This window comes from Gadus macrocephalus, chromosome 8, assembly GCF_031168955.1.
Source record: "Gadus macrocephalus chromosome 8, ASM3116895v1".
Lineage (NCBI taxonomy): Eukaryota > Metazoa > Chordata > Actinopteri > Gadiformes > Gadidae > Gadus > Gadus macrocephalus.
This window is the reverse complement of record NC_082389.1, coordinates 1,933,217-1,944,107: the sequence shown is the minus strand read 5'-3', so window position 1 is coordinate 1,944,107 and position 10,891 is coordinate 1,933,217. Positions and strand designations below refer to the sequence as shown.

General features: G+C 43.9%; 1 long non-coding RNA gene across 1 annotated transcript; it reads right to left on the bottom strand.

Annotated features, from left to right (window-relative positions):
* Positions 1–3,087: 3,087 nt before the first annotated feature.
* On the bottom strand, positions 3,088–9,552 carry LOC132463713 (uncharacterized). The gene is made up of 3 exons (XR_009527112.1): positions 9,422–9,552; positions 7,953–8,255; positions 3,088–3,213 (listed from the first exon to the last, which is right to left on the bottom strand). It is a non-coding gene; the product is annotated as an uncharacterized LOC132463713 (long non-coding RNA).
* Positions 9,553–10,891: the final 1,339 nt, after the last annotated feature.

Sequence of the window (10,891 nt, the reverse complement as noted above, 5' to 3'; positions counted from 1 at the left end):
CAGAGGTCGCCCGCATGCTGCAGATGGGGGTCATAGAGGAGTCCCATAGCGCGTGGTCCAGCCCGGTGGTTCTGGTACCCAAACCAGACGGGACCTACCGGTTCTGCAATGACTTTCGCAAACTGAACGAAGCGTCTGCCTTCGACGCCTACCCTATGCCACGGGTAGACGAGTTGATAGAGCAACTGGGCCCGGCCCGGTTCATATCCACCCTAGACCTCACGAAGGGATACTGGCAGGTCCCCCTCACCAAGCGGTCCCGGGAGAAGACGGCGTTCGCCACACCAGACGGGCTATACCAATACACCGTCCTCCCGTTCGGGGTGCATGGGGCACCCGCAACCTTTCAAAGGATGATGGACCGGATCCTACGGGCCCACAGAGAATACGCCGCCGCGTATATAGATGACATCGTAATACACAGCAGCACCTGGACCATCCATCTCCACCACCTCCGAGCCGTCCTTGGGGCGCTTCGAACCGCCGGCCTCACGGCCAACCCCAAGAAGTGTCGCCTGGGCCTGGAGGAGGCCTCCTACCTGGGCTATCAAGTCGGGAGGGGCTGTGTGAGACCCCAGGACGGAAAAGTGCAAGCCATCCGGACCTGGCCCAGGCCGACCACCAAGAAACAGGTGAAGTCCTTCCTGGGACTAGTCGGGTACTATCAGAGGTTCATCCCCGCGTTCGCAACACTGGCCAGCCCCCTCAACGAGCTAACCCGGAGGACTCTACCCGACCGAGTGAAGTGGACGGAGGAGGTTGAGGAAGCCTTCTCCCACCTACGGCAGGCTCTCTGCACCGAGCCCGTGCTCATCACCCCGGACTTCAGCCTCCCCTTCGTGGTACACACGGATGCGTCTGAGGTGGGGCTGGGAGCCGTTCTATCTCAAGTCCGGTCAGGAGAGGAGCATCCGGTGACCTTCATCAGCCGGAAGCTCCTGGCCAGCGAAAGGGCATACTCAACGGTGGAAAAGGAGGCGCTGGCAATCAAGTGGACCCTAGAAAAGCTCCGTTACTACCTCCTCGGTCGGAACTTTAGCCTGGTCACCGACCACGCCCCCCTAAAGTGGATGGCAACGGCCAAGGACACCAACGCCAGGGTGACGCGCTGGTTCCTGGCCCTACAAGACTACCGCTTCCAGGTGGTCCATCGACCCGGAAGGGCCCACGGTAACGCAGACGCACTATCCCGAAGGGACGCCTGCCTAGGGCTAACAGGAGGAACCCCCGGCTTGCTGCTGAGGATGGGGGTGTGTGGCAACCCCATGCCACGGGCCAGGGGCCAGCCGCTGCAGCACCCGCCCCGTGGACGGGTGGTGGAAGGAAGATACCTCCCCCTCCACCCAGCTGTGCTAGAGGGAACATCAACCGGGCCCAGGGAATCAAGAACATTGGGGGCACCTGGGGGACCAGGAGAGAGGAGCTTTAAGGGCTGGGGACGGGGGAGACGAGAGGGAGGGCGGACCAGGAAGAGACGTGTTTTAACGAGACGTTTTCCCCACCAGGAGTAAGCCGGAGGCGTCGGGTGCTGTTTCCCCGCCGACCCAGAGGAAGGGCTGGACCAGGAGGTCCCGCGCCCTTATTCCCGATTACGGAAGAACCTTAGTTTATATGATTTCCCTTTCGTGACTGGTTTTCCAATAAAACCCGTTGCACCGCAACCCTGCTTCATTCATTAATTCCCGAATCCCCGCCGCCGACGAAGGGGGTTGCCACAGTATATTGAACATATAGGCTTACGATCAGATTTTGTCTGAAGCATTCTTTATTTATTTATTTATTTATTTTTCTTCGTTTTTTTGGCTGTATTTGTTTATATCTATATATATATATGCTTGTCCTTTTTCTTTTTATTTAATCTCTCTTAGAGAGGCATAGTGAAACTCCCCCTTGTCTGAACGGTTCTTATTGTTAAAAAAAAAAAAAAAAAGGGCCTGGAAAGAAAACTGTTATTGATATGAGGTAATGACACGGATGAAAAATCCTTGTAGTTATATTTTTGTATTTGGTTTTCTTTCCTTTTTATTGTATTTTGTTTTTCCTATATATCAGGAATCTGTAAATCATAAGAGAAACTATGTAAAAGGAAAAGTATCCTACGATGTTTGAAACTTGGTGGCCTCAATAAAGATACAATTTAAAAACAAAGTGGTTAACAAAATGTGAGATGTGAACCAAATTCGGAAAGTATGAAATTGCCTTACCTGATCAGAATGGCCTTTGAGGTGATTGTCTACAGACAAAAGAACCAAAGACAATGAAAATAGAACGATACACAAATAATAATACAATATAATAACATTATATTTGTTTCATTAGGTAAAAGTGGAGACTAATGTGACTTACTGTTTTTTCTCCAGCAATAAAAAATGACCAAAATGATGATAGGAATGACCAAGACCGACCGACAGAGGATGATTAATTTCTCATAGTTTGAGTTGTTTTCATGAAAAACTGTCAAGAAATAAATACAGAGAAAGGAATCAAACAGTGGAAGAACTTTATCACGAACATGCAGAAAACATAAACTCCTAAAGTAGAAACATCACTGACAGAGCTGCAGATAACTAGAGAGACAGAAGTGCAGGGACATTGTTTTAATGCACTGTCCGATGCACTGGCCGACCTGACAGGGACGAGGGATTTATCAACATCATCGAACAGTGCCACTCTAACTTCAATAACTGGGACTTCAAGTCTGTTCTGGAATAGTTAACGCGCTACTATGCATGGATGTCAGTAATGCACTGAGCCAAATTAATAAATGTCTTAATGATGAATGGTGTTCTGTATGAAGGGTGTTATAGATGGCACTGTATTCATCGGTTATGTGAGGAAAAGCTTTAGGACGGAATTAAAAGCAGTGGCATAACAAGAACATTTGCAAATCGGCCCTTCACTAATAAGTATTTGCTGTGATCTTACCAGCATCTTTAAAACACAGAGGTTTTATCTCCATCGTGGCGTTTGACCAGCTCACTTTGTTGCTATGGTTACAGATGGCGATCAAACCATTTGACAGGTAGAGGTTGAGCGAGACATCAGAGGTCACGACCTCTGCTGGGTCTCCTCCATCCTCAGAGCAGGTCCGAGGGGTGCACGTGAAGGTGGAGTTTAAGGAGGAGCTCTGAGTGCTACAGGTCACGGTCACATTGCAGGATTTAGGACTGGGAGACCCAGGCGACACATTCAGGACCACTGGTGATACCTGCTCTGGAACAACGATATTTAGATATCATTAAAATACAAACAAACAAACAGCTTGTATCGAATGTCTGTACTCTGTTTCAGTGAACATACCTTGAACTGTGACGTTGTATTCAGCAATAACTTTATCTTCTTCACCACTCATATCTACTGCTTGGTAAATTCCACTGTCAATCAATTCTAGGCTTTTTATTTGCAATGAGTAATTTTCTTTTGAAAACTCTGCCCTTTCGTCAAAGAAATATTCTGTCTGCCCATCGGGATGATGCCTTATTATTTTTTTGGATTTAGAGCGCCATAAAAAGAGACCGTTGGGTTTCTGTGTATTTATTTCCATGAATAAATCCTTTCCTTTGAGCAAAAAAACTGTAGAGGTATGATGTTCTGACCCTGTAAAAAATAAACAAGATTACACAGGAAGTAATTAAAAAATGTGCATACATTTATTTGTGAGGATATATGATGCAGGCCTACTAAGTTAACACAATATCACATTGAATAGGACTAATGCAAGCTATAAATCATCCTTTCTCAAATAGAGAAAATAAGTTTAGTACAAGTTTTGCCCCGTTTACACCATCCCGCTAATGGCCGCTAACGGCCGATGGACCACCGATGTGGAAGTCGGGGTGATTGGGGTGACATCGGGCTAAAAATGTATGATCGGGTCAATTTATCGGGGTAGCATTTACACATACCCGATGTTATAACGATAACATAACGATTTATGCCAGGGAAGACACCCGAAGTGCGTTTGGCGTCATTTGACGTTGTGAGAAGGTGAAATCCTCCCCCTTCTCACTGTCCCGCATTAGAGGAATTATTATTATTATTATATTGTGTGTGTATATATTAGATTGGGCTGGTATAGAATTGGTCTTCCGTCCCGGTAGGGGGCAGTATGCTAAGGGAGCTTAGGATCAGAGTATCAGGGAATAGCCCAGGGGGGTGTTGATAGAAACAGCTGTTTTGTAAATATCTTTAGGTTCTGCACAGGGTGTGGGTTTATATGTATTTGGTGATTGTTTGTTTAGTATCATGTTTATTTAGTATTCACACAATGTACTTTCTGTTCAGTTATGTTGGATTGTTAGCTTTAGGTAAATGTTCCCCCAGCTAATGGTCTGGCCCATATGGCCGTGATTGGTCTAATTACCATTTCCCTACTTAAAGGTTGGGTACGGAATTTGCTTTTTTGGCAATTTTTGCAAAATTACTTGAAATCCTTATCATAACCCGCTTACAGCCACTGAGTTAGAAGTACTGACATGAAAATTAAACAAGTCAATCATCTGTGGAACGGGCAGGGCTCGAAAAACTCCAGCCAATCATTTGGATTGCCACCTCGTTGCATTGGACAGTAAGTACATCAATCAAACGGTCGTACTGCACTCCCCCTCCCCCGCGCCCCGCGCGCGACCCCTTCGTGCAGTACTCGTGACCCAGAGCTCGTGACCCAGAGCAAGCTCCTGTTTGTTGTTATCCTGCGGTAGCTACTGGAACTAGTTAATCCACATTTGGACCTAGCAGTAGAAGACAATTTCCATGGCAGACAAGACGCCACCATCCCCACCACCACCACCACCACCACCACCACCAGCAAAGAGAAGGAAAACTCTTTTTCAGAGAGTAATTGATAATAAAAACGCTGAAAGAGAAAAACTGAAATCAAGAATAATCCTAGGCGCTGCTTTCGAACGTTGGCGGCAACTGAAGGACGAGAAGGGTCTAAAAACCGATGCTTGTGTGGCGGTTGACATAGTTTCAAAGTTTATACCGTTTATACTCGGTAATACCGGTGTTGAGACGAGTGTATTACTCGTTGTGAAAATGTCCACACCGCAGCAACCCTAGTGAAAACCAGGACTTCCAATACAATTATATGAAACAAACATACATTTTCTAAAAATAGTAATGATTTATGTGACCGTTTAATGTTTATAACATCTGGTGCAACCATAGCCGCGAGAACGTATTCTCAGCAGGGGGTGCTGGAAAAAAAAAACTCAGCCTGCACTAGACTCGCAACTCGTTACATTGATAAAAAAGATATATAGCAGCGCAGCTCAATTACACCAGTGCATGCGCGCACAGTTGAAAATCGATCGTTGTGTTCACTTTCTTCACACCATGGTTCACATCCAGCTGCTCACAGAACAAGTTTAGCGCACCACCGCTCCCCTCACACTTTTTCATATAACCTTTTTTCGGCACTAGGTCATATGAGCATTAAATAAATGCTGCGTCTCAAAATGCCTTGGACAGCAGCGAGGATGACTCGCTTTGCCACGGGCCGAAACAGTTCGGAGCGACCACAGCCAGAGCGAACACAGCGGGGCAGAGGAGTGTCATCAGTACGGCCTATTTGCACTACTGTTTAGTGGCAATGCAGTGTTTTATTCTATGCCTTTTTATTTTCGTATATTATTTCAATGAATACAATTTATTTATTCATAAAAACAAGATCTGGTCTTCAAATCTTTTTTCCAAATATAGGTCGTCTTACAATGGGGTTTGTGTTTATATTCGGACCAATACGGTACAGCGGGCGCTCACATGACGTTAAGCATTTCCTGGTGCATAATGTGACGCTTCAGAACCTAAAATCCCGTTTCTCCCCGTTGACACGACAACACATAACCGGCGTTTTCAGAAATCTCCACTTTGGCCGGAGTTTTTAGAAATGATCGTTTTCTGTGATAAGACAGGGCCTCGGACAGGGGGTGTTGCAGCACCCCCAGCACCCCTACTTCCCGCGGTACTGGGTGCAACTTACAGCTGAATGTAGTGCCATGTTGTTAAACGAAAACCTACGCTAGCCTGGCTCGCTCGCGCATCTCTGTTCGTGCTCGTGCATGATTGCGCGTCCAGGTACTTGGAATGGGTGGAGTCAGAGTCAGCGTTGAAGGAGAGGGGGTAGGACCATTTGAGTTGTGTATTTTCAAAATCTGCTGGCGTTTCGCAAATCGCATACCCAACCTTTAAGGGCCTTTTCATTTGGTGTTTGGGGCTGAAGGTGGTGCTGGCTTGGAGTGAGGCCAGTACGAGAAACTTATGTTATGGTATGCTATTTTATGTTATTTTAGTTTGGTTTGCTGACTGATGCAGTCAATTCCTTTTCATTTTGAACGTTGCTCTATTTTTGTGAATGTTTGGAGAGATTAAAACTTCACTTTTCTTAGTCGTCAGTCCATTGCCCTCATTTTTGCCCACACTCGCGATACCCAGTTGCCCGTATCCCAGATACGTGGGGCGACCACGCCGGTCCCTCACAGACGTCATTTCGAATGACGCCAAATACGTCAAATGACGCGTTTGGCGTCATTTCGGGAGAAGGCCAAGGGGAGACTGGTTTAGACTGATATTTATTTATATTAGAGCTGTCAGTTAAACGCGTTATTAACGGCGTTAACGCAAACCAATTTTAACGGCGTCAATTTTTTTATCGCGCGATTAACGCAAATCTTTTATTAAAAAAATAATAATATTTTTTTTCTTTGGCTCAAAACAAAGAAGCAGTAGCCTGACTGCTATGTTCAAATGACTTTTGTTCAAAGCAGTCTAAACGACTGCTTAGATTTTGATTGCACTATACGCTCTTTTTTTGTATCTTCCTGTTTTGATCAGTATATGCCAATGTTGTTATCAATAAAAAATCATTTGCACAAGGCAAGCCGATGCACTTCACCATGTTGATAAGAGAATTAAAACAAGAAGAATTAATGGGACAAAGAAATCAAGGGATATTTAGCATAGAAAACGAATTTGCGATTAATCGCGATTAATGTGAGTTAACTATGACATTAATGCGATTAATCACGATGAAATATTTTAATCGCTTGACAGCTCTAATTTATATTTTTATTTATATTACAATAGCGATTTTATAATAATAGAACGCCGGTTCTAAATGGGCGAGGCACCCCTTTAATTATAAAAGTGGGACATCCATCCATCACCCCCTATTTATACCCAAGTGACAGATTGAGGGTCTTCCTTAACACAATCTGGTCACAATCGTTATTTGTCGTTAGACTATGGGTATAATTCGGCCTGCAATCTGTATGTTTCGGGTCTAATTCGGGTAAAAAATAAATAGCGTGACTCTATCGGGTGTAATTCGTGTGCATTCGTGTAATAAACGTGCTAATCCATATGTCTTCCCTAGGTTGGGTGTCTCTCGGGGGTCTTTCGTGTGTTGAGGTTGCCGATATAAAGACGATAAAGCGCGGAAGATTAACGAATATAGCCGATGTACCCCAGGAAAATTCACGAACGACTTGCGATGTCTTACGTTATACTCCCGTTCTATTCCCGATTATAGCCGATTAGCCGATAGCAACACCTGGTAACCGATTCTACCCCGATAGACCCAAAATTAACAAACATGTTCGTTCTTTGCCGATGTTACCCGATGTTGCCCGATCATTGAGCTTTTCTTCCCGTTGTCTAACAATGTTCCCGGGAAGAGTAACAGTGTTTCCCGATGCAACCACGCTATTTGCCGATGTTATAACGATAGATGCTGATTTAGCAATCGGGCACCATCGGGGCCCACTATCGGGTAGGTGTAAACAGGGCATTTAATACAAAGGTTTTAAACTGAGCATACCATAGCATATCGTTTTATAGCGGATGTTGTAAAAACGGATGACGTTAATTGTAAAGAACAAGGAGAGATCATTAAAATCCAAACAAAGAAACAGCTTTGATGATATGTCTGTTCTCTGTTTCAGTTAAAATACCGTGAACTGTGACGTGGTAGTCGGCGATAATTACTGCGTCCTTAGAAGTATCCAATGCTTGGTAAAGTCCACTTTCATTCAATGCTAGGTTTTTTATTCGCAAAGAATAATTTGCTGTTGAAAACTCTGCCCTTTCTCCAAATTGATTTTTTTGAAATTCATCAGGATAATATGTTATTATGAAGAATTATTTTGATCTTATTTTGCTTTTCCATTGGAAGAAGTTAACTTTGGGTTTCGGTGTTTCAATTTCCAATAATAAATCATTTCCCTTCAGCAAAAATAAAGAATTATTTGTGTACCCTGAAAAAAATGAAAAAATTACACAAAGTAATTTTATAACATGCATACATAATTCTCTAAATAGATAAATAAACACAATTTTGTTGAATATTGAAAACTATAAATCACAATTTTTCACATCAAGAAACAAAAACAAATCAAAAACTAATCAAGAAACAAAAACGGCCTACCACATACAAACAGATACATACAACAGACAATGCTACAGCTTATTATTATTATAAATGTAGCTATAGATAAAAGCCTGCGTACCCTGTACTTACGATGTAACTGAATGTAACAAAGGGAGAACTACCACTGCATAAGTACATAACTTATGCAGTGGTTTGTTTCTATTTACTTGCCTCACAACATGGAAGAACAAACTCTATGAACTTCAAAGTTTGCCGTCAGAAGAGTGTATTAACCATGTATATGCATTTTGATTAACAAGTTATATCTAGAAATGTTTGTATATATACAGATAGTCATATATATTTCTCTACTCTACTCTAGCATTTTTTACTACTAATGTTGTAATACCATTACATTGAAGTATTACAAAAAGCCCAAAACAACATCATCATCATACATAGCCTATTAAATGGGCCCTAAATCCTGAATTTAAATAGAATCACATGATACAGAAGTCATGACTCCATCTTCCCCTTTGCTCAGTATTATAGTCACGCTGTTCCCTAAATTAGCATAATAGCGACAGAGTACTTAAATAATAACTGTAGTATGCAAAATTCCTCCTAATGGCTGGATTACTGCTCAGTAGGTCATATGTACCCTGTAATGAAATATTAGGTACCCAGTATTTCAAAAATAACCACAGTATAAGGTTTTTTAATATCCAGAATTGTTACCCTCTTATTCCATAACTTCAAATCTTGTTTTTCATACAATTATTGGTTTGTACTGTACTGCTACACAAAAAGTACAAAAGATGACGCCGTAAGTCCAGGAGTACTTTGCGAGCTGTAATCTAAAGTGTTACCAATGTTAGACGGTTAGAAATGCGCAGCCTACATTGTGGGCAATAACCGAATAGAGAAAAAACATCTAAGAGCAACGCCCATCCCCTATAGATGATTAATCGTTAAACAGTTATGTTCTAACAATGAAAGCAATAGGCGACACATATCAGAGACAAATGGTAGAAAAATAGTTTTGGGATTTACCTTGTAGGCCTCTGAACCAAAAGCTAAATACATAAAGAGCCGAGAGAAATACAGAGTAGGGAGTCATGGTAGATACAGTGGCTCTGCCTCGAGAGGAAACGCGGAGCGTCTCTCTCTCTCTCTCTCTCTCTCTCTCTCTCTCTCTCTCTCTCTCTCTCTCTCTCTCTCGCTCGCTCTCTCTCTCTCTCTCTCTCTCTCTCTCTCTCTCTCTCTCTCTCTCTCTCTCTCTCTCTCTCTCTCTCTCTCTCTCTCTCTCTCTCTCTCTCTCTCTCTCTCTCTTTTTCTCTCTCTTTTTCTCTCTCTCTCTCTCTCTCTCTCTCTCTCTCTCTCTCTCTCTCTCCACAAATGTGTGGTCTGTTGGCGCCTGTGGACGCGTCTGTCTGTCTGTCTGTCTGTCTGTCTGTCTGTCTGTCTGTCTGTCTAGAGATAAGCAGGCTCTGTCTCCCGGCCCCCTTACTCATAGCTTAAACACCTTCCCCTCTGCGGTTCGAAGCCCCCTTACTCATAGCTTAAACACCTTCCCCTCTGCGGTTCGAAGCCCCCTTACTCATAGCTTAAACACCTTCCCCTCTGCGGTTCGAAGCCTCCACTTTGGTTTCTCCCCCCCCAGAGAGTGGCTTTGTCTTTCATGCTCCGCTCTTGACGTTGTTTTGAGTGCTCATCGTTAACGATTGTACTTGGTACCAAGTGCGAGGTTAAGTCCCCCACTATAGGTCTCTGTGTAGATCGGGCCACAATAGAATAATCTATCTTTCACTTCCCCATTCTTCTGTCCTTTCCTGAGGCCGGCGCGGTCTGTGTTCCTAAGCAGTAGCTCCATAGCTGACGTTCACAGGGGATACTATCTTATCTGCCAATCCGCTGATACCACACTGGACTGTATACTTACATTTTACATTGAAATCGATTGGGATTTTGTTATTAAAGACGATGGATTACTAAAGAGTACGAGTCTCCCCCTCCTGACCCCATACGCTCGTAAAGTCCCCACCTCCTCCCTCAAAGCCCCTTACACCCGAGAACCCCCCCCACCCCACCTCTCCCCCCTCTCTCTCTCTCTCTCTCTCTCTCTCTCTCTCTCTCTCTCTCTCTCTCTCTCTGGTTTTATTAACAATAAATACTGTTTGTAGTACCCCTTTTCATCAGAGGATCTCATAGGGCTATTTGTGTATATGTGTATACACACAGTGCAGAGAGCGGATAGTGTGTTGAGAGTGTGTATTGCGATTAAGTGGTGGCCTTATGCCATAAAGTACAGCATATTTCAGCCAGACAGATAGAACTCAGAGGAGTTTATTTTATCGATTGATACGTTTGTAGTTTCCCCCACCGCCATATTTGGAGTTCCTCATAGTCTCTGTAGCCCCCCATCTCAACATCTCCCACCACTGGATGCGAAGAGACCTATTCCCAGCTCTATCTCAACGCCTCCCCCCCCTGCTCGCTGAGAGAAAAATATTCCCAGTTCTA